At 39.0% G+C, this 25,027-nt stretch overlaps 1 protein-coding gene and 1 long non-coding RNA gene across 3 annotated transcripts in view; one reads left to right on the top strand and one right to left on the bottom strand.

The window, feature by feature from the left end:
• LOC309811241 overlaps positions 1-21,171 on the bottom strand; it is a 42,366-nt gene extending 21,195 nt beyond the window's left edge. The window contains exons 1-2 of one of the 2 annotated variants that reach the window (XR_014295123.1): positions 20,986-21,171; positions 19,330-19,462 (exon numbers count right to left, since the gene is read on the bottom strand). This is a non-coding gene — a long non-coding RNA (uncharacterized lncRNA). Of the gene's footprint in view, positions 1-19,329; positions 19,463-20,947 lie in introns of both variants that reach the window. The other variant, XR_014295124.1, reaches the window with a different exon arrangement.
• A 142-nt stretch (positions 21,172-21,313) lies between these two features.
• Positions 21,314-25,027, top strand: part of ASCC3 (activating signal cointegrator 1 complex subunit 3) — a 333,322-nt gene continuing 329,608 nt past the window's right edge. Inside the window, exon 1 of the mRNA XM_082633455.1 lies at positions 21,314-21,567. The gene's annotated coding sequence lies outside the window, so the exon portion shown is untranslated. The remainder of the gene's footprint in view (positions 21,568-25,027) is intronic.

Here is a 25,027-nt window from a genome sequence, read left to right on the forward strand (position 1 = left end):
ATATATCAACCTGATATCTAGGCATAAACTGAGAAGAAAATTTGACTAGCCCTTAACTAGATACAGAGTGAATAGCAAGTCTTACCATTGTCTGTTGAGTAGAACTCTCCTTGTTTGAAGATGAAGGTAAAAAAATCAACAAAGTATCTATGAGAGGGACTTCAAGAAATTAAAAAAAAAATTAAACTCAACAAAAGTGGATCACTGGGACTTCCCTGGTGGCACAGTGGTTAAGAATCCACCTGACAGTGCAGGGGACACGGGTTCGAGCCCTGGTCCGGGAAGATCCCATATGTCGTGGGGCAACTAAGCCCGTGCGCCACAACTACTGAGCGTGCACTATACAGCCCGTGAGCCACAACTACTGGAGCCCACGTGCCTAGAGCCCGTGCTCCGTAACAAGAGAAGCCACCACAATGAGAAGCCTGCGCACCGCAACGAAGAGTAGCCCCAGCTCACCACAAGTAGAGAAAGCCCGTGCACAGAAACAAAAACCCAACGAACCAAAAATAAATAAATACATGAGTTAATTTTAAAAAATATGTTAAAAAACGTGGATCACTGAAAATTATTTATTATATACAAAAGAATTGGGTGATTTTAATAGTTCTGTTAAAATACAATTTATATATCATAAAATTAATTGATTGAAATAATTGAATGAATAAATGTTTTACGTTTACATATACAACCATCACTACAATCTAATTTTAGAACATTTCCATCATTATTAAAAAAATCACATGCCCATATATAGTCATTTCCCAAGCCCACCCCTCTGCCCCCAGCCCTGGGCAAGCACGTTGTATCATGTATCAGCACATCTTTGTTCTTTTTATTGCCTGTTACTACTGAAGAGTATTCCACTGTATTTTTTTTAACACATTTACCAGTTGATGAACATCTGAGTTGCTTCCATTTTTTGGCTATTGTGAATAATGCTGTTACAAACGTTCATGCACAAGTCTTTATGTGGACATTTTTACTTTTCATTTCTCTTAGGTAGATATCTAGGAGTGGAATTCTTGGATCATATGCTAACGCAATGCTTAACTTTTTGAGGAACCGCCAAACTGTTTCCAAAGCAGCTGCACCATTTTACATTCCCACTAGCAGTGTATGAAGGTTCCAATTTCTCCACATCTTCCAATACTTGTTATTACCTTACTTTTTTGTTGTGGCCATTCTAGTGGACGAGAAATGACATCTCATTGTCATTTTGTTTGTATTTCCCTGATAGCTAATGATTTTTTAAATGTGTTTATTGGCCATTTGTGCATTTTTTTTGGAGGAATATCTATTCTGATCCTTTGCCCATTTTAATTAGATTATCTATCTTTTTAGTATTGATTTGTAAGAGTTCTTTATCTATTCTGGATATAAATCTCTTATTATATATATGATTTGCAAATATTTTCTCTCATTCTATGAATTGCTTATTGACTTTCTTGATGGTATCTTTTGAAATGTAGAAGTTTTTAATTTTAAGTCCAATTTATCAATTTTTCTTTTATCCCTTGTATTTTTCTGTCACATCCAAGAATCACAAAGATTTTCCCCTATGCTTTCTTCTAAGAGTTTCATAATATTAGTTTTTACATTTAGGTGAGGTCTGTGATCCATTTTAAGTTCATTTTTGTGTATAGCGTGACATAGGAGTTGTGTCATTTTTTGCATGTGGATATTCAATTGTCCTAGCATAATCTGCTGAAAAGACTCTTTCCTATTGAATTTTCTTGGCACCTTCATCAAGAAAACTGAATGATTTTAGAAAAGCAGTAGACATACTCAGTCTGACAAGTCCCTGACCTATATCATAGAAGAGTAGACCATTAGGAGAAAACAGTGTGACATTAAAACAAGAAGAGAATAAGATGAACTGGGTAAAATAAAGAAATAATGCAAAGGAATAAATAATATAACAGAAGCATTAACATGCACAGTACAGAGCAGAAAAGGAACTACTGAATGTCTAACCTCTTCCAGTTATATACATATATATGCACATATAAATATATAGATGGATAGATTTTTAAAAAACTGTAAAGCAGAAGTTGATAAATATGACAGAATAAAAATCCAATATAAGAACTTTAGATGTTTTTCAATTAAGAAATTAGAATAATTTGAATAATAATTAAAGACATAGCTGAAGAAAGAATCCCTTAAGTAAAGATGTGAGTATATGGATAAGAAATGCCCAGAGCTTCCCTAGAAAAAAATCCAAAAGAAATCTCCACATAGATTTATTCTAGAAAAAGTGTATTAAAGGAAAATTCCTTTATAATCTAATTAAAATGGGCAAAAATGTATGAGGAAAAATGCTTTCTTTGCATGACAGGGGCAATTGGATTGCTCCAGTTTCCTCTACTAAACAATAAATGTTAGAAGACGGGAAACATTTCAAGTTTTGAGTAAACAAACCTTTTTTTTTTTTTAAACCAAAGACATTAAAACCTGGGAATGTTGTCTTTCATTTGAAAGCAACTAAAAAACATCTTAGAAATTCAAGGGTTTGCTCTCCACCAATTTATTTGAATAATAATAACAATAATAATCATAATAATCATAATAACAGATAACACTTATTAATGTGCCAGGCATTGTTCCAAGCACTTTACATATATATATATTAACTCATTTAATTCTCACAACAACTCTATGAGATTGATACTGTTGTTATCCCCATTTTACAGGTGAGAAACTGAGGCACAGAGCACTCAAGGAACTTGCTCAAGGTGACATGATTAATAGGAGGCAGATTTGGGTATGAACCCAGGCAGTACGGCACTGGAGGTCATGTTCTTAACCACCAAGATAGGCTTCCTCCACTACAGATGGTACTATATTTTTCTATATTCACAGCTCCTAATATCAGTGAAAGGCACTAGAAGTTGTTTAGAGGTTGAAAGAAAGTATTCAATTTTTAAAAACCTGAATTGCGTATTATGTACTAGTCACAATGCTAGTCATGGGGATACACAGAAAAAGACAGACTCAGCAACAAAGAGCTCCCCACAGTCTAGCACGAGAAGCAGGCGAGTCAGCAAAGGCAGTTCATGAATGTAGCAGGGGGATGCAGAGTGCACAGGGAGAAGAGGCACTGAACTGGCAACCTGGGGGCTTAGCACAGTGTTCCTAATTTCAGTCTGCGACTAAACTCATTCTCTGAGTTGGACCAAAAGCCCGTAGTATTAGGCACCCACAGCTGGGCCCACCAGTCTTGAGTCAACTAAAGATAGAAGTTTTGCAAGTTCAAAAAGCAGCAGCAACAATTCTTTTTCCCTTTCCTTCCTCCTAAACAATGACTGGTTGTTGCCCTTTGATTCTCTTGTGCCTAATTAGACGCTGAAGAAGCTAACCAGGCTTCTGTTAAACTTAACTCGAATGATGTGTTTTACAGAATCTTGCAGACATGAAAAGTGAATTGGTACCCACTTTCAGGTTTGACTCTGTTCAGCAACTGTCCAAGGCAATGGACAATGGAAGCTACGGGAGGCTGAGCAGTTAAGATTGTAATTCTGTTTCTTTCATAAAAACCATGGTCAAATAGCCCAGAAATAGACCCGCATAAATGCAGTCAACTGATCTTTGACAAAGGAGCAAAGGCAATACAATGGAACAAAGATGGAGCTGGAACAACTGGACATCCACACGTGAAAAAATGAACCTAGACTCAGACCTTACACCATCACAAAAGTTAGCTCAAAATGGATCAGAGACCTAAATGTAAAATGCAAAACTATAAAACTCCTAGAAGATAACAAAGGAGAAAACCTACATGATGCTGGGTGTGGTGATGCTTTTTTAGATACAACACCAAAGACAACTCATGAAAGAAATAATTAACAAGCTGGACTTCACTAAAATTAAAGACTTCTGCTCTGTGAAAGACAATGTCAAGAGAATGAGAAGTCACAGACTGGGAGAAAATATTTGCAAAAGACACATCTGATAAAGGACTGTTACCCAAAATATACAAAGAACTGTTAAAACTCAACAGTAAAAAACCAAACAACTTGATTAAAAAATGGGCCGAAAATCTTAAGACATCTCACCAAAGAAGATACACAGATGGTAAATAAGCATGTGAAAAGTTGCTCCACAGCATGTCATCAGGGAAATGCAAATTAAAACAACAACAGGATACCATTACACACCTGTTAGAATGGCCAAAATCCTGAACACTGGCGACAAAGGCTGGTGAGGATATGGAGCAACAGCAACTCTGGTAGCATTACTGGTGGGAATGCAAAGTGGTGCAGCCACTTTGGAAGACAGTTTGGTGGCTTCTCACAAAACTAAATATACTCTTACCACACGATCTGACAGTCTCGCTCCTAGGTATTTACCCAAAGGAATTGAAAATTTATGTCCACACAAAAACCTGATATGCAGGGTTTTTATAGCAGCTTTATTCATAATTGCCAAAATTTGGAAGCAACCAAGATGTCCTTCAGTAGGTAAATGAATAAATAAACTATGGTACATCCAGACGATAGAATATTATTCAGCATTAAAAAGAAATGAGCTATCAAGCTCATGAAAAGACATGAAAGAAACTTGAATGCATAGTACTAAATAAACCAATCTGGAAAGCCTATATACTATGATTCCGACCACATGACACTCTGGAAAAGGCAAAACCATGGAGACAGTAAAAAAGATCAGTGGTTGTAAGGGCATAGCAGGGAGAGAGATGAATAGGCAGAGCACAGAGGACTGTTAGGGCAGTGAAAATACTCTGTATGATACTATAATGATAGATATATGTCATCATACTATTGTCCAAACCCATAGAAGGTACAACACCAAGGGTGAACTCTAAGGTAAACTATGGACTTTGGGTGATTGTGGTGTGTCAGTGGAGGTTCATTCTTGGTAAAAAAAATTTTACTTTCTCATGAGTGATATTGATCATGGGGAAGGCTACGAATGCGTGGGGTCAGGAGGTCTATGGGAAATCTCCATAGCTTCCTCTTAATTTTGTTGTAAACCTAAAACTGCTCTTAAAAAATAAAATATTTTTTAAAGGGTCAAAAAAAAAAGAAATTCAAGGGTTTAAACGCAATGAAAATTTCATTGTCAAATACAATGAAAATATGACATCCATGTATCTTACTGGTATGTTACTGTGTGGGAAGGTGTGATGGTCTGCCCATACTCATTCTGAACCCCAAAGGAGGAAATATAATTAGATCTGGTTTTCAGGTTGGTGGAGGAAGGAATGTGGAGGTGGGAAGAGTTTGAACCTGTGATGCTTCACTCAGCTGTTTCATCAGGTTCTTTCTTAATGAAATGTGTTATTTCTTGAATTATGACCTATAGTCCACAATTTAGGAGGCCTCACACTGTCAATTTAGTGCTTATTTTTCTCCTGTGGAGGGAGTAATTTATTGAAAAATATCATTTCCTTATCCAGACCATGTGAGCAGAGTTCTTCTGCAGACCTACCTCCCTGACGGTAATTTGCTAATGAGAAAAGATACGGGAAAAGAGAGTGAGTGCCCTTTGGATACAGCCTCTTTTGGAGTGAAGGTCATTCAAAAATGCAACTAGCACAGAGGTCCAAACTCTGAGATTAACTGAAGTTTCACTTAGATTTAATACCATACAAGCACAATACATTTCAAGATTTCCAAGTACCTCATAACCTGTAAGTTTTCTGTCTTGATTCATTCAAAATCGTACAGCTAATGCACTTAACCTTCACTTGGAGGTTCATTTCCACCTCAGATACTGAAAGCAGTCTTCACTGATGAGTGTCAGGAAGTCAATTTGGTTTAACTCAACACACTTTTATACTTGCCCTGAACTTGGCACTATGCAAGTTACTGATGACAAGATAAATAACCACAAAGAGAAATCAACCACAGGCTTTATTCTTTAAGTGACTGCATAAGAACTGCCTGAGAGGTTGTTAAAAATGTAGGACCTGGCCCAGTTCCCGGAGGTTCTGATTCATTAGTTCTTCTAGGGGACCCAGAGTGAGAGACTTCTTTTTGGAAACATTTGTCTAGAAGCCAAGCACAGAATAGATATCTCAATACGATGTCAAAATTAACCATTATTTTAATAATGGTTAAAATCATAGACTTTGGCACCAGAAAATCTGGATTTGAATCTAGTACTACTACTTACTACTATATGACATTAGGTAAGTTATTATTATATCTCCACAAAATCTTACCTCCTAGGCTTGTTGTTGATGATTATAATAAATGAAGGAATTTAAGTCTAAAGAAATGAATTAAAGCTTATAGCTTTAATAATTCTGTATTACTGAGGGGTACTGTAACAAAATGTCCCATTACAATAAAGGGACTTGGGAATCAGTGTAGGCAAAAGGAGAGATGAAAACAAGATCTAGAGTCTGTATGGAAGAAGAATGAGATTTTGAAATGAGAGATGAAAAGAGATATCTAATTAAGAAGGTTGCTTAAAGTTTGCTCTGTTGTGTGCAAGGTACATTTCCCAAAGAAAACTTCATAACATTTACATTACTAGCCAATGTTTTTGAAGTTGGACTTGCTTTTGCAGGGAATGCCAGAAGAAGTGCTGAGTCTGTTCTCAGAGTAGGCTGGGTGCAAGAGAAAAGGCTGCTCAAAGGGTATAGTCATATTTTTATTACATAAGTAAAATGCTACTAGGCTGACACATAACAAACCTCCAATAAAGCTATGATTCACAGGATGCCATGTGCTCTAAAAAGAGGCACGTAGTAGGTTGAATAGAGACTCCCCAAGAAGACATGTCCACACCCTAACCCTCAGAACCTGGGGATATTGTCTTATATGGCAGAAGATGTGATTAAATAAAGGATTTAGGGCTCATGCATAAAATATCTGTATGGGCCTTAAATGCAATCACATGCATTCCTATAGATATGAGGCAGAGAGGGTTTTGAGACCTAAGAGGGGGAGGCAATGAGACTGGAGCCATGAGGCTGCAAGCCAAGGAACTCCTGGAGCCACCAGCAGGTGGAAGAGACAAGGAACTGATTTTCCCTCAAAGCCTTTGGAGGGAGCAGTGCCCTGTTGACAGCTTGATTTCAGATTTCTGGCCCCCAGAACTGTGAGAGAAAAAAATATCTGTTGTTTTAAGTCACCCAGTTTGTGGTAATTTGTTACAGCAGCCATCAGACAAGAAACAACAATTTTTTTCTGAGAAATATAAATGGTGGCCATATGGAGAGATAAGAAATAAAATCAGGTATGTTCAGTTAGGTCTTTGAATGGCACAACTAAGAAGCCAAAACTCTAAGGCCTTGGTACTCAAAGTGTGGTTTTTGGAGCAGCAGCAGCATTACCTCAGAGCTTTTTAAAACTGTAGAAGTGGGGGCCACATTCCAAACCTACTCAATTAGAATCTGCATTTTAACAAGATTCACGGATCATTTGTATGCACTCTAATATTTGAGAAGCATGCTTCTAGGGCAAGGCTATTGGAAGATTTTGAAAGATTTAATGCAGATCAGTGACAAGGTAATATTTGCATTTTAGGTCAAACAATCTGGTGGTATTATGAAGAAGACATTTGACAGGGGTAAAACCCAAGGCAGAGACAAGTGACTGCAACAGTACTAGTAAGAGATTATGAAGTTTTGAACAGAGATGGTGGTAATAGAGAGAAGGAAAAAAACAACACAAATTTAAGAAATATTCAGACCCTGGTCTGATGTGTACTAATGCTGCTCACACCTAGGTTCTATAACGTGTCCTTATTCGTTGTGCTTCTATTTCTAAGAGGATCTCAAAATGGGATTCTTTCTGGCGTAGTTTCTACTGAAGCACCAACAGATGACAGGATACCCAAGTGAGTATGAGATACCTTCTCCTCTCCACAGGCAGGTTTACAAAGGAAATGTGTTCAAGAAACTATCACATGGGACTCTCTCTCTCAGTCTGCCCATGTATCTATCCACATGTACTGTACTTTTTTCTCCTAATAAATACTTGTTAAAAAAAACAAAAAAAGAAACTATTACATGATTCTCTGAGCCTTCAACCAGATTTAGGATATAAACAAGTGTCAGAGAAAGTAAAGAAGCTTCTTCAGAGAACTGCAACTATGTTGTAGGCACCTACCCCCTGCAGGGAATAGAATCTCACGTCTAGTGGGGATACTGCCAGGGGACCAGAGGAGAGCTTTGAAATGTGTTTTCTGCGTTTGGAAAATGCAAAGAACTAGTGTACTGATGTCCCAAAATGCTTAAAGTGTACTGTACACTGAGATGTGATTCCACTTCCACTCCAGGAAATTTAGAGGCTAAGAGCATGACTGACTACTTGGTGGAGCCAGAAGCGTGCCGTTGCTTTAGGACTGGCCTTCACTCCCAAACCTTATCAGGGCAAGGGGCATAAGCCAGGGAGAAGAGAGCTAGAGTGGGTCATCTTGGGGTCTGTCCAATAAAGCCATCTGGAGGAGAAAGAGGTTTCCCTCAAAAAGAAAGTAGAGGTGCACAGCGGGCTTCCCAGGGTCTGAGGAAGGAAAGATGCATCAGTCAGGGGACTGCAGGAGTTGGGAGCATCTAGTTGAGAACCTTCAGAGTCCTCAAAAGTGCCCCCCAACAGAAAGAGTCTGCTTTAATCATTTGCCTTTAATCAGGACCTGCCAGGGTCCCTGCTTTTAGAATCAGAGAGGGAAACCACCAGGCTGTGTAGCCAAGCAAGAAATTTCCTCCATCTCCTGACCTCCTTTCAAACCCCAGCTTGTAAGGCATGTGTGTGTCCCTGGAAATGACAACGCTAAGTGGGGTGGGAGGATGTTGCCATACGGAGAAAGGAGAGAGAAGGCCCACCCCACTTCTTCAGTTCAGGCCTTCGGCTCCAAGTAGGCTTAAGTAAGCTGGTGGAAGGGAGAAGAATTTACACTAAGTCCAATTCTTCACTTTCATTTTTATACTCTAGTGAATAGTCTAGTATTAACTAGTCTACTGAATCACAATAGCGTTTGTGATCTAAAATGACAGTGGAAAGTTACATTATCTAAAAGTAAACAACAACAATAAAACTATAATCTCATGGGAGTTTTCCTCCGGGAACAAGTAATCCATTCCAATAAAATTTAAACGAACTGTGAGAGAAAAAAAGGTTTCATTTTGTCTATGTCAAAAGCTATGCTTGCTCCAGTTGCAGATTAAATCAGAATTTTAGTAAATATTGCTCGTCAGCCCTCAGGTCAAGAATCTAGTAAAGTGACAGATGCCTTTCCGGAGCCTGAACCTCCAGGAGCAATGCCAGCCTCAGAAGTTGAAGAGGAGGAAGGGGCCCTGGAGGCCATGCTGGCTGTGCACTGCAGGTGGGGCCATCCCGTTGGGGCCCTGGCTCTTCTCACCGCCCTCCACGCACATGCCTCTGAAGCCTCACTTGCGCTGCACCTCTATGATGAGGCATCACATTCTGGAGTTCTTTGCTAATTATCTCTTCACTCTTTGCAGAGGTTTTGAGATCTCATCTTCAGGAGTATAAACAAAAAGATCTTTTGTGGGGCTGTGCAACGAAGTCCATCTTCTTGCAAAGCACTTCTGAGAATGGATTTGATTGCCTGAATATTGAGGACTATGTACATTTTATTGTCTTTAAAACACATAAATGAATTTTATATAAATGGGTTTCAATAAATTACTGCGTTAACAATTTAAAAACATAACTAATTAAATAAAAATAATACCTTAGATGTTGGCTTCCTCAGAGGAGTGTGGGAATTTGAATTGGTTCATTTAGGTTAGAAGATGGCTAAACAGAAAAAGACAGCTTCTGGCACTTGTGTCAGTTGTGGGCATTAGTAACCCCCATTCATGTCTGTAGGACGTGGTCTCAACACACTTAGGATATGGTTGTCTATTTCCAGAGTTTCAAACTATGAGAGGATATTTTACTCTTGTTGCTTTTATAAAAGGAAACACTATAATTGGTGTTACACACTTAATAAAAAAGTGTTGTTTATACTTGTTTTGCTTATATATGTGTTTATAATTTCTTGCTGTGTCTCTGTGAAAGCTTAAAAAGAGAAATTCTCCCATAGAGAGTATATGTCAGAATTTATTTTGTAAAATTCACTTTAGGGGTTGTTAAATAACCAGGTCTGTTCAGAGATGTGTAAATCTAGGCTTTATGTTCAAGCAGACAATTTTTATCATTGTACATTGATTGTACCTAGATTTTAAATTTTCAAATGACGCACTTGATGAAATCCATATTAAACGAAGAACATTTTAAACGAAGAACTTATTTTTAAGCAACCTTCGATATATATTTTAAGTACTAATACTAAAATTAATTATCTGTCCCTATTTTTCTATCTTTCTTCTGCATAATAGCAACATAAACACCAACAGACAGAGCTATAACCAAAACGAGTCCCTTCTTCTGGTCTAGAAAATACTAGGATTCTAGATGATAAACCATTCAATAAAGAAGGGAATGAGGTAACCCTTGACACCTTTGTCATCAGTCCCCAGGTCAAGTCCTCCTTTATGAAGTTCCACACCCTGCCAAAAGATGGGGCTCTTGTATCCAGCACAGAAACTGAAAGTGAGAGAAGAGAAGGCTACGCAACCCGCGAGGGCCTTTTGCTAGTAAGAAAGCTCAGCTTTGGAGGATGCGCCAAGAGGCCTTTAGACGCATTCTTTCAGTCAGATTGTCAACCTCTTAGAGACTCAAATTTCCTTACCTGTGAAATCTAGATAATAAAAGTGAGAATTATAGAGTTCTGGAAGAAGTGCTTATTAGCACAATGCTTGGCAAAAGAGCAGATAGATGGGCAATGAATGTTAGCTGTCATCCCTAAAAGCCAACAGTGTTTGTCTTCTCTGCTAATGTGTCTGCTGACCCATAGTAGGTATTCAATACACAATATATGATTTGAATGAAAGGCTGAATGAACCTTTGAATCAACCTATAGAGTTAGCTAAACATAGCTTTTAGTCTGAGCCTCTTGAGCCTTTGAAATCGGAATCTTATCCATGACTTAAACCTTGAGCTTCCTGACCAATGACTATAATATCTGCCTGCCCGACCTGTGATTTGATTGACTTTAATTGTTCTGGTCCTGCTAAGGTGGTGTTTCAGTTTTCAGCCTGTTTCAGTTTGTTTTGTATCTTATTATATCTTAACAAGAACAAAACAATCACAACTCATTTTAAACTAGGAAGAGAGCTAAACCTATCAAAATAGTAATAAAAATTATTTTAAACAGAAATTTGACATAAACAATAAGTGGCACCTTAACTCTTTAAATCTTTTAATTTCATTTTAAGCCATAATGGCATTAGTTCCTCAGAGACAATTCTTCAACACATTCATGTAAAGAAAAAATGTTCAAAATATAGGGACGATTTTAGACAATTTCACCATTCTTTATGGAGGTTTTTGGGAGTTTACACTCTTTCTAGGGGAGTCTTACCCAATCCCCAAGCCTCAAAATCACTGAAATGTTGCTAACTCAGCCTTGTTTTTTAGTATTGTCAGTTCTGGTATTGCTCGTGGAAAACTCTCAGTTTTATTGTGTAGCTGTTGCCCAACTTTCAAAAGTACAAGTCCGTAATCTTGGTAGAATCCTCGTATTTATATATATTGGACAATTAGGGAGAAAGAAAATGTTAGTGATCCTGCTCCAATCCTAACTCTCTTGTCAAATATGCTGAGATACTTCATAATAATTCAGAATCCTTAAAAATACAAACTCATGAAATTAATCATTGAGAAAAAATATTTTGAAGAAACAATTTAACTTCAGGTTTCAGAAACAACAAATTCTCCAGTGAAGATTTAGGGGTTATGTAGTAAAGAATTGGGGCTCGCCCAAAGAGAAAACCTGGCCTTTGCCCTCAGCCTTACAGTATCTGTCGTTTGCCTGAGGGCCTTGGGTCCTACTGGGTTGTCTAACAATATAATCTAGGGTGGGGACTGGCCACACCCATACAGTCTTAGGTTGGGGGCTGGCCCTTCCAAAGGTCCAACTGTGTGAGTTAGGGTGGGGGCTTTGAGTCACAAAGTATCCATAGACCTGGAAACTGGGATTAAATAACTGGGTGATCAATCAAGCCTACATAATAAGGCCCCCCCAAAACCTCTGGACACCAACCTCAGGTGAGCCTCCCTGATTGGCAGTACACTGTGCATGTTGTCACACATCAATGTTGGAACAGTACCATGTCCTGACTCCGTGGCTAGAAGACAACTGAAACTCTGCATTTGAAACCCTCCTGGACTCTGCTCTATGTGTGTCTGCTTTTGACTAATCTTAATCTGTATCCTTTCCCTTTAATAAAACATAACCATGAGTATAACAGCTTTCAGTGAGTTTTATGAGTCTTTCTAGAAAATTATTGAAACTGAGGTAGTTTGGGGACCCCCCCCACCCATACCCCTGCAAACTTGCAGTTGGTGTCAGAAGTGAGGGTGTTTTTGTATAAGGACGGTGCCTCTAACTTTGTAGTTGACCTAAACTTCACAGGGGATTTCCAGATTTGTCTGAGTAAAAAAGTCACAGCAAGTTAACTTGACTGTCATTTTGGAACTACCAAGCTATACTATAATAGTGCAGGATGGAGTTATGCTGGCCTTGCCTACACTTAAAGTAAGCACAAACTGTCTTTGAAGTTCAAAGACCAATGACAACTCTAATGTATGTTACTACCTACTAAACACCTTTTCCATACTTTTCTATGGTTTTTCCATAAGAAAAGACTTTAAAATGAAGGGTGGAAATCTCTTTCAAGTATCAACAAGCCTCACAAATTAAGACCAAGGTAGCAAAAACCTGAAAAAATGTTGTGTGATATATTATTTTATTTATATGAATTTTAAAACTCGGAATATAATCTATGTTGATAGAAATCAGAATAGTGGCTTCTTTGGGGTGGCTGCGGTGGGGTGAGGGGATTTGAGTGCTGACTGGGAGGGTCATAAGAATATCTGGTAGAGTTAGAAATGTTCTACAACTTGATTTGGGTAGTAGTTACATGAGGTGGTATATGGCACTGTACAATTAAGATTTGTACACTTTGGTACATTTCAGGGTTTTTTTGTTTGTTTGTTTGTTTGTTTGCGGTACGCGGGCCTCTCACTGTTGTGGCCTCTCCCGTTGCGGAGCACAGGCTCCAGACGTGCAGGCTCAGCGGCCATGGCTCACGGGCCCAGCCGCTCCATGGCATGTGGGATCTTCCCAGACAGGGGCACGAACCCGTGTCCCCTGCATCGGCAGGTGGACTCTCAACCACTGCGCCACCAGGGAAGCCCTACATTTCAGTTTTTTAAAAAAGCTATACCTCAATAGAAAAATGTTAAGTCCTTTGTCACATAATAAAAAAAATACTGAGGGTAAAAGAAAAATTGTGTTTATTTAACAGATACTTGGTGTCTAATATGTGTCAGGCATTCTGTTAGTACTTGTGGATACAACATAAAGCAAAAAACAGAAATGGCACTTGTTAATAGATGACCAAATCAGTCATTTTTAGCCTTTAGGCTACCATCAGCAACAGCTTGTACTTTAGAATTCAGTATGTGTTTATTCTCTAGGATTAATCCTACAAATAAATCTTTCATAATTTTGCATATGAAACATTTTGTTCTACCTATTCTTTTTTTTTTTTTTTTTTTTTTCTTTTTGCTGTATGCGGGCCTCTCACTGTTGTGGCCTCTCCCGTTGTGGAGCACAGGCTCCGGATGCGCAGGCCCAGCGGCCATGGCTCACGGGCCCAGCCGCTCCGCGGCATATGGGATCCTCCCAGACCGGGGCACGAACCCGTATCCCCTGCATCGGCAGGCGGACTCTCAACCACTGCGCCACCAGGGAGGCCCTGTTCTACCTATTCTTATATGCCCAGTTCAGTTTTCACTATTTCCACAAAGGTTTTTAATGTCTTGTATCCAGAGGTGGCCTATCTTTACTTTGAATTCCTTTTGCACTCATAAAGTAAGTATCATGCAACTCAGCACTTAATTGTTCTTGAAGCGTCTTGAGTGTTAAATTTGTCTTCTACCCAAACTGTAGATTCCTCTAAGTTCCTTGAGACTAGAGATCATATCATGTGTTTCTTTGGAATGTTTCACACTGCTTAGCAAAGTGTGGATTCTGTGATATATCCTTACTTTCGTGTGGGTAGAATAAATGAAAACGTCACTTTGACCACATTGAACATGCTTAAGAATAGGTTAAACTTCAGGAAAAATTAATCCTTAAAGTAATTACTGTTCAGGATTTCATTTTGCCATTTTTTACTAGCTCACTTTTTATGTGCTAGAAAGAGATAAAAGTTATTCTTGACATTCTCTTCTGTTCCCTTTGGCTCAGTTCTGGTAAGAAGGGAAGAGAGGCTATTCTTATCTGTTTAATAACAGTATATTTGCTTTAATTAAGAAGGAAAGTATTCTGGGTGAAACATTTGCCTCCAAATATTTCCTACCTCCTGATTATTTAACTTAGTACAGGGTTGCCTGAAATAAATACTACATTTCCCAGCTTCCCTTGCAACTCAGTACAGCCATGTGACTGTGAGTGATAGGTATACTTTCAGTTTCCCAAGGGATGTCCTTTGGCTCCTCCTCTTCCTTAGGACTGCTACTTGGAATATGGTCACGACTGTGAGTCAGCTTGGACTATTAAATGAGGACAACACCCTAGAAATGGCAGAGCAATGAGAAGGTGCATGTGTCCCGGGATGAATAAATCGAGAAAGAAAGTACAACATACTAGGATCACCCATGCATCCTGTATATGAGATGTCTATTGTTTAAGCTACTGTAATTCTGGGTCTCATTATATATAGCTTAAGCAATTTCCCACCTTATCCATGGGGGTAATCACAGAATGGCAACAGTTAGCACAGAATGATTCTTCCCTTCCCACACAGTACTTTAAGGAATAAACATGTTTCAGCCCCAAACTTTGGGTGGATCATTTGCTTGTATAAGACAACCAGACCTAGCTTCTGCTATCAAAAGACTAGTTAAAAATTAGTTTTGAAGCTAACTGCCTCTAATCTTTTTTCCCCAAAGTCCCATTCACACACACAAACATATACTCAAATGCATTCTCACACTGACCACGGGGTATCACCTGGCATTTGGGCAACCAACTGGATATCAAGTTAAAACAGCCAATAAGAACCGGGTGAATAGTAGTTTTCATTGCATATTTTATATTGACTTTGAGTGGTGTTGCTTTTTAATACCTAACCTTGACTGCATCCTTGAAATTGGCTTTTGTCTGTATTTTGTAATATTTTATGAAAATTTAATGTATCTTATTATCTTATACGAAATAGTTTAAAATATTCATCCACTGAACAATTCATAATTTCAAGGCTGCTGAAAGATGCATAACTTTCATTTCATATGTTCAACTTGGAAATTATTATAGCTATACATACCTCAATACCTTGAACTTACTCCTGTATATTCAAGCATCTTCTACTTCTTCTGTCCTATCTCACAGAAAAACATCCTCCTACCAAGATAAAGAAAAACCTCACCCATGGTCTTCAGTGCATCCTTGTCTGCCTTTACCTCCTTATTTCCTTACTTAGCTCATCTCTTTCTTATAGGTTCTTTCCCTTTATCAATCCCTGCCCCTCCTCTTCTATCTTAAAAACACACACAGACAAAAGTCTCTCTCGGACCCTAATATTTCTTCATGTCTTGCCTTGCTTTTTTAGACAAAAATGATTATCATCAGTGTTTTCATTTTCCCACTTCTCATTTACTCGCTTACATTTCCATATGATTCCATCTTTATCAGGTTATAAAAGGGATTCTAATTCATCAGTCACCTAAATCTCCAAGGACATTTATCCAGTCTCTACTCTCCTTGACTTTGAGCAGGAATTAACCTTGTTGATTACTTAAAAAAAATAATTCTATATATCTTTGCTTATCACTTATCTCTTTGACCACTCTTCTCCTTTGTTAGCTCTCTTTCTTCCTCCCAATCCTAAGTATAATGGATACATTTTGTTTTGATCCTTTTCCTGATAGTACCTTTTCTGAATTTCTTTTAAGGAACTACCCCTGTCTACATTGTATCCTTGCACCATTTGATTTACTACAACTTCATTTTTTTCAAATCCCCTACCTTACCATCAATTCTACTGAATGCCCCCTCTACCCACCCCTGCCCCCGCCCCAGCATTTTCTCCTCTAAGACTTGCTCCTTGAACCCTTCAGCTTTGTGCTCCCATCTACACTGCTTCCTCTCTAGACGATGCACGGCACTCTTCCATGATTTTTTTCTTTGCCTTTTTCTAGGATTGATACACTTTTTCCAGAATTCCATGGTCTCCTCTTGGTTTTTGCCCTTATTTTGCTGGAGTACTTGGTCAAGTAACTTTCTAAAAGATCATACCAGAGGAAAGTGTTCTGTAGTTCCCCATCCTTACTGATCTGAAAATATCTTTAGTTTGCTCTTGTAGTTAATCGATAATTTGAATGAGTACAGAACTCTAGACTGAGAAATATCTATCATTAAAACTTTGAAAGTATTCTATAATTGTCTTCTAGATCCAGTGCTGCTGAGTAGGTCTTATTTTTATTCCTTTGTTGGTAAAATGTTTATGTTTGGAAAATTTGCAGGTTTATTATTACTATTATTCATAGATTTTATTCTTGATTTTTTTTCTCACTTAAAAAAGTCTTTCTCTTCTACTGATTGAATTGGCTGGTTGGATTGGCTCTCCATGACTCTTATCTGTTTTCATGTTTTCTGTTTATGCCTTTATATCTTATATTCTAGATTTCCTTGATTTTTATCTCCAATACTTCCAATGAATTTTTTATTTAAGTAATCATGTTTTTAGTGTCTCAGAACTCTATTTTCTTCTGTGGTTGCTCTTTTTTCAGAATATTTGGTTTGTATCTTATAGATCCAATATATTCTGAATACTGGAGTATATAAATTGGAGTGCTTTTTAAAAATGTCCTTTTTTATTTCCTGAATTTTAATGGCTTCCTTTGGAGTTAGTTACTCTGTTTTTCTTTGTCTTTCTCTTTCAGAATGGTGATTTTCCTGATTTGCCTGTTGATTCTTCACTGTATGTTCCTACATAAAAAGAGCTGGTCATTGATGTGGTTTTCCTTTGCTTTTAATAAGTAGGATGTCTTCCAGCTCTTTCTCCTATGTGGAAATTGTGAATACACGGCCAGAGCAGGGCCAGAAATCAGGTTTCACTTTAGGATTGGTAGGCAAGTAGCTAGCTGGCTCTCTGAATGCTGGCTCTGAATGCCAGAACAATAGTGGTTTTGCTCTGTGTTGTCAACATAAAAGTTTTCACTTCTTCTCTACTATTTGTGCAATTAATTTGGAGGAGACTTTGGGGTCTTTTTGGTTTCTGTTTTTTTAAAATTTATTTATTTCATTTATTTTATTTTTGGCTGCGTTGGGTCTTCGTTGCTGCGTGCGGGCTTTCTCTACTTGCTGTGAGTGGGGGCTACTCTTTGTTGAGGTGCGTGGGCTTCTCATCGCAGTGGCCTCTCCCGTTGCAGAGCACGGGCTCCAGGCGCATGGGCTTCAGTAGTTGTGGCTTGTGGGCTCCAGAGCACAGGCTCAGCAGTTGCGGCGCATGGGCCCAGCCGCTCTGTGGCATGTGGGATCTTCCCGAACCAGGGCTCAAACCCGTGTCCCCTGCATTGGCAGGCGGATTCTCAACCACTGCACCACCAGGGAAACCCTTGGTTTCTGTTTTTGTCTGGTGGCAGATGTGTTTGTCTGCTCACAGTGTGCATGGATGAGAGAAGGAAACGTGTATTGTGACTGATTCACTTGTACCATATTTAGAATGTTACCTCCATTTTCAGCCCTTATTCTCACTTCTGCCCTCTGCCATGCTCCCAACTAACTCTTTTGTAGCGTCTTCACTATATTTTTTTAGGCGTTGGTTTTGGGTGTTATTACTAGTCAAATCACTACTATTAGCTTTGTTATCCAGGAAATTGTTGAAATTTCATTTACTTTTCTCCCCTTCTCTACCTACTGTCCTCTCCTTAACATGAGCACATACATAAAAACACACATATCTTTATTCTTTTATTTACTCTTTGGTTTTTCTACTTCTACATTTTTATTTCAGTAGTGTCTAGGAAAGAATAGTTGGCAGATGGTATGCCAAGTTCACCATCTGGAACAGAAATCCAAGAACAACTCTCTATATTTTATAAGCATATATTTTGCCATTTGAATAAAACATATTGCAGAATCCTCCCTAGCTGACTATCCCTTGGACATGTGACCACCTCTACAACATTCTTATTCAAATGGAAATAGAATTACTACCAGCGTAATGGGAGGAGCTCACATTTCTTTAGTTCTTTGGAACTTTAACAAATTCATTTTATTAAGTGAGGGAGAGGACAAAAATGGTGGCTGGGTAGGCAACCAACAGTCTGCCATGGTAGTGATATTTTTTTCCTTCCCAACTCAGTTCATTAAAAAGTTTAGGGAGGCTTATTTTAGAATTGAGTCTTTTATTATTCGGTGTCCCCCAGCAGTTAAGTGTCAGCTCCAGGTAAGGAACTGCACTGGGGTCCATCAAAGATGGACTTTTAAGACCCAATGTTGCAAGCTGGGGTAGGGAAGATGGCAGGACATTGGACTGAGAATAGGTAAAACCAAAAAAGGCCTATAAGCTAAGGCTGTGGGGCACTAATGAGCTGGGCAGACCTAGTGGTCTTACATACTGAGATACTAAGAGACTGATGGGCTGGAAATGAGTCTGGAGCTTATTAACCCATCCCAACAACCCATGAGGTGACAAAGGCTGAGATTGAAAGGCGAATTTGCTAATATGATGGAACATAGACATGAAAGAGCCAAAAACATGGATGACTTTGTTGAGCCACTGAAAATACCCCACACTGAGATTTTGCTTTTGAGACAATTTTGGAATAATTAAGGTAATTTAGTCAAATGATCTAGTTACATACACATACATATATAATTTTTCATATATGGGGTCATATTGTATATATATTGTTTTGTAAACTATTTACTCAATTGTATATCTTGATATGTTTCCATATCAATTGATTCCACTTTATAGATGTGCTATAATTTATTTCAATCAACCCTCTATTGAACATTTTTTGGTATAATACATTTTTAAGTACAATGAGTTTTAATTGGTTGCCCAACCACCCATTAATTTCAACCCACTATACTCAATATTGTCAAGATAATCTTACAATCCCAGTTGGTAACTGCCAAATCCCGACTGCCTACAGAACTAAATTCAAAACTGAGTCTCTCTTTACAGACCAGTTTCTAGCCAATTTTGACTTTGTCACTACCTTCTAATAAGAACCTTCCACTATAGGCAAACAGGTTACTCACCACAGAATGCATCTGCAGTCTTGTTTCCTTGTCTTTGCTCATGGCATATTTTATGGACAGTCTTCCTTCTCTTCATGAGGAATCTTGTCATCGGACTGTCTTTCCATTAATGTTTTGGAAAATCCCCCAAGGACTACAAAGGGTACAAATATAGTTCTTAGAGTTCAATGAAGTATATTTCCTTCTAGGTCAGGACTATCTAATAGAACAAGATACAAGCGACCTATGTAATTAAAAATTTTTCTAGTAGCCAAATTAAAAAAGTGAAAATAAGTGAAATTAGTTTTAATATACTAACCCAATATCTACCAAATATTTCAACATGTCATCAATATAAGAATTAAGCTATTTTACGTTTTTTTCTTTGTACTAAGTCTTTGAAATCTGGTGTGTATTTCACACTTACTGCATGTCTCAATTTGGACCAGCCACATTTCAAGTATAAATATTCATATTTGGCTAGTGGCTACCCTATTGGACAGGGCAGTTCTAAGCAGTCTACTTACGATTTCCTTCTTGTCCCCTAAGTCTCTGAAACTGTGATGAGAACAATCTGTCATGTAAACTCCTAGAACTTATTGTTAGTACCTCTCATTATCATATAGCCTCCTTGCATTTTTTACCTTTTGATGCATTTGACTTGTCTCATAGCTAACCTGTAAATTCTAAGGCTGGAACCATGAACTGATTGACTCTCAAGGCTGTAAACACCTTTAACAAAACCATCAACTAATTCTTCTCTTGATGCCTGGCTCCCCTGCACCTAGTTCCTATTAAGTAAGCCTTCAGAATCTACTTAAAGTCAAATCCAGGGGTCAAGGCATCCATGTAACCTAAAGCAGACACCTTCTCTGGCGAGTGCTAGAAGGGGATCTTCTTTTCAGGATCTGAAATCTGTTTCTCTCAAGTCTGCATCTCTTGAGACCATATGAAACAAATCTATGTTACATGATGAGTTTTCACATATTTGGAGATAGTCCCAGTAGCTTTCTCTCTTCTGTGAGAATCTTCCCAAGTTCAAAGAGTACTTCTTCATTTGTCATGCTTTTGAGCACTCTTCATCATTTTGCTCTTCTCTGAAATAATTCCAACTTCTTTGAGGTCTTCTTAAAGTGCTTGATCTAGAACTGAACGCAGAACTACAGAAGTAGTTTGGGCAATGAACTGTATAATTGGATCACTATTGGCTGCCTCTCTATAAAACACGGTTCTATGAGGTGTCAAGACACATTCCTTACGAGAGGGGTATGGAAGCGAAAAAAGGAGCCACAACACATTATTAACTCATACCGCCTTTGCATGCCCGGCTTTTAGCCTAGAACTGTACACACATACAGCACATTCTTGAGGTTAATTGTTCTTAATGTCATCTTCCTGATTCAGTTGAGCCAGGGAATCTTCGGGTATTTTGTTTTTGGTGGGGTTCGTCCGACAAAAGGACCGACTAGAAGAGGTAACTTTAAGAGAACTAAACTGAGAATCCAGAAGGCTTAAGGAAGGCGGGACTTGAGAGGAAGGAACCATATATAAAGTGACCAGCAGCCAGGATTTCTGGCTGGCGATGACAATGGCAATTACTTGGTTCTTCACTCATATTCAGGGCTCCTCTCTCCTTTACCTGTAATAGGAATTTCCTCCTCCAGGTCTTCAACTTACAGAGAAGGGCGGGGAGAAGATGGAGCCGACTCAAGTAACTGAAGGGAAATATGCTCAGGTAGCGATCTGGAGGTGACAGGCCCGGCCTGGCGAGGGCTCCTCACAGACACTGAGTCCCGGGAACGCGCGCGCCCGCGCCCACGCCCGCCCGGGGGCGCGCCCTCGCCGCAGGCCTGGTCCCCCTTGGCGCTGGGCGGGCGGCGGGCGGCGGGCGGCGGGCGGGGCGGTGGCGCGCGCACGCGGGGGGGTGGGGCTGGGGGAGCCGACGTGCAGACGTTGGCGCCGCTGCGGGCGGGTGACGTGTGGCCCGCGCTTGCTCCGCCCCCTCCCTCCTCTCCGGGTCTGTGGGTCTGTCCGGCTGTCGGGCTGTCTTCGCGTACCCTGCCCCGTGGCTGGAAGGGACCCGGCAAGCCCGGCGTGGGGTGCAGACGAGAACGCGGCGGGGCAGCTGCCCGCTGGCATCCTCTGCACTGCCCTCCGCCCCTCACCCGGCGTGGGAAGTAAAGATCAAACCGAAATGGAGGGAGGCGCGGAGGCAGGAGCTGGCGGAGAGATGGGAAGCGCATGAACCGGGGCCGAGAGGTGAGGAGAAGGAAGTGGGAGGAGGAAAAGGGGTGCTGCGGCCCTGAGAAGCCGGTAGGAGGCGGGGCCAGGGTGCCCCTTGGACGATTCCCGTTCGGCCCCGGAGGCAAGCCTGGACCTGTCATCCCTCTCGGGGCCGGAGACTTGTCTGTGGTCTCGGATAGTCTCGTCCTGCTCTTGGAATTTGTAGGGTGGGGGTGGGAATAAAAAAATGAACCAGAGTCACATGTTGCCAAGGTGTTAGGCCACAACGTGATGACCAGATGGGTAATTTAAAAAAAATTTTTCTTGTGCGTGGGTAATTTGTTTTCATTAGGTTTTTTTGTGTTTTTTTCCCGTTACAAAAATGTAGTAACTTTTTCGTTTTCTTCACGTGGACTTGGGAGAGAAATCAGCTTCCTTGTATTTTTTACCTCCACGCTGAAAAGTAAATAAAGTGGGTGGGGAGTGGACCATGGTGAATTTAGCAATCGAGGAGTCTAGAATGTTACTTCGAAATAAGTGTTGTATGTGCGAGCGTGCTGAGGTGTTGTGGCTACGTGGGCAGTTCTTTTAAATAGGCTTCTTATCATATATTAACTCATTCATTGACTGCAGTGTGTTCGTGTATTTTGCTATTTAGTTTAAAAGAAACATTTTAGCGGAAGCTAAAAATTTTATATGAATGGTATCACGTGTGTAGTTCAAACTAGTAATCATATTTTCTGTCTTTCTTTCCCTAAGTAAGATTAGATTGAAGAACGGTCACCATCACCAGAATGCATGTTTCATAGATTGAAATCACTTTTCTGAGTTTCAAAGTGTTCTCAGAAGTTGAGAATTCAGCTTTTGATTCCACTCTGGATCGTGCTTCTTTTCATGTATCTTTCATTTTTAATGATAATTATAATAATATTCTTGCATAAGAAAAATGCTCCTTAGAGATACCAGTTAAGTGTAAGCTAAATAATATTATTTAAGTGAATTAATTTTTCATAGCTTAAGTTGTGATCCCTACTGAATAGTTTTAGTTTTTGTTCATTCGTCATTCACTTATTTATGTCTTCATATGTACCAGGCACTATGCTGGGCCTAGGAAATCAAGAGACATAGGATGTCGGTACTTATGGAACTTTCTGTAGTCCAGCACCCTTTTAGTAGAGAATCTGGACTAGGGCTCCTCCTCATGTCATGGATCTCTAGTTGACCTAAGCAAGGCTTTTTGCAAGAATAAGTTATTGTCAGTGTTTATATGTAAGTGGCATTGAAAGAGGAGCAGATTATTTTACTTGCACAGCATGACTTGATTTTGCCTTTGATCAAAAAGATGGTGTGCATGCTAGTGTTTTGCCAGTTAAGAGGAGTAAGTTTTCTTTTTGCAAAGTTGGCTTAGTTGTAAAATTCACAATTGGAAATCAGTTTCTACCTGAAAAATAATACTTTATTTTTCCAGTTTTTACATTGATCTGAGGGATCTATGTGTTAATAACTTGTAATTCATAAGCGTTCTATGCACAAAGCATATTCATGAGGAAAATGTATAGTACTTGTTGAATGAAGTAAATTTATTGCCCCATAGTACCTTCCATGGGGAGGTAGTTAACATGAGCCCTTTTAGTACAGAATAATCTTGATGTAATGTGGCACAGTTTTCAACTTTGAACAGATATCTACCTGAAACTGAAATTACAGCAAAGACATTTATGGAAAGAAAAAGTGCATAATTACCAAGGAGGAGAGAGTAAGGTATCTAATATGTATTTAGTAATCATCCAAAGGGAGGCATTATGTGTTATACTCTAAAGTTACTTAAAATAGAGACTGGATCTTATTTCTCATTTCTTTTGCCTGGTATAATACTTAGCACATAGTTGACAGACCCATATAGATGTTCATTAATTCAATATGTACCATCTCATTTGAGTATTTTGCATGTAGATGAGCAAGTGAGTATGTTTGAGTGAGTTTGTCTATTGTTTGTTCATTTTCCAGCTCTGCGTTGGCTGTGATAATGTCTTATAGGTTGTCCTAATTTATTTCTGAGACTGTCTCTGTGATTCAGAGTTAATGCAATTCAACTCATGTTTGAGTATTCTGATTTTAATCAGATCATTCAGCCTGAAAGGGGCATAAAAAATCATTTTGTTATTCCTTTTCATTTTATTGATCAGAAAATTGATATCCTGAGAAGTTAGCTGATTTTCTGCCATCAAACAAAAATTGGCATCTGAACTAATTTTTTTTTTTTTTCTTTTGCGGTGTGCGGGCCTCTCACTGTTGTGGCCTCTCCCGTTGCGGAGCACAGGCTCCGGACACGCAGGCTCAGCGGCCATGGCTCACGGGCCTAGCCGCTCCGCGGCATGTGGGATCTTCCCGGACCGGGTCACGAACCCTCGTCCCCTGCATCGGCAGGCGGATTCTCAGCCACTGTGCCACCAGGGAAGCCCTGAACTAATTTCTTTTTATTTTTATTCTGCTGCTTCCTACTATAGTCTGTCTCTCCTCATTGTTATTTGAATAGAATAACTCTTGGAGACCTTTGTGAATTAAGATAGATTCCCATTTTATCTTCCTGGTTTTGGAGTTTTTGGCTAGTTTTCCTCCACTTCTGTGATTCCCTCTTTAAAGAGAATTCTTAAGAATTGCATTCATTATCAAAGGTTTGAACTGACATGGAAAATAAGGGTGCAATTTTGAGAGGTACATGATTTAAAGATATAATATGTAAGACAATTACCAGTAACAGTAAGCATTCTCAGGATATGTTTTAATAAGATAATTGGCAAGAAATATTTATAGTTGAAGAGAAGAAAGTTCATACCTAGTTATTTAATGACTAAACCAAAGATTGTCAAACTGCTGAATCATAATCTTGGGGGGTGGTGTCTAGAAATGTCTATTTTCAAGCAACTCCCAAGTGATTCCAGTGCCACCAATTCATATTGTTGAAGAACTTCTATATTAAAGCATATGAATTCAAGAGCCTCTTAATTTTGGATAATATCTATCTTATTACACCAGAACTTCAAAAGAAGGAAGGTGGTTTATCTCAGGATTATGGAGTAGTCAGGGAGGCAGTTGCTAATGTTTTCCAGCATTTTCAAAGACTTGCTAGGTCATTTTCAAACGAAGTCAGTAACTTGCAAGTTACTCAGTTGTGTGTAGCTAGGAAACATGGCATATGAATTTGATAAAGGAAAATTTATATTCCATTCCAGGTGAGGAAATCCTTGCTTACCAATGAGACAACTTGTCCTTGTAGAAAAATTCTTGAAAGTGAATAAAATGTCCAACAAGCCAATCAAATAGAACAACATAAAAATGATAAATTCTACTCTTATTTATAAATATTGATAGATATAAGTATGTCTTAATCTTGATTTAAGAAACTTAATTATAAAAGTCTACATAAATGATTTATAAGAATAAATTAATGACAGTACACAATCTGCAAAAATAATTTCAGTGCATCCTTTCCCAG

The sequence above is a fragment of the Mesoplodon mirus genome (genome assembly GCF_964341445.2).
Source record: "Mesoplodon mirus genome assembly, chromosome: 10".
Classification (NCBI taxonomy): Eukaryota; Metazoa; Chordata; class Mammalia; order Artiodactyla; family Ziphiidae; genus Mesoplodon; species Mesoplodon mirus.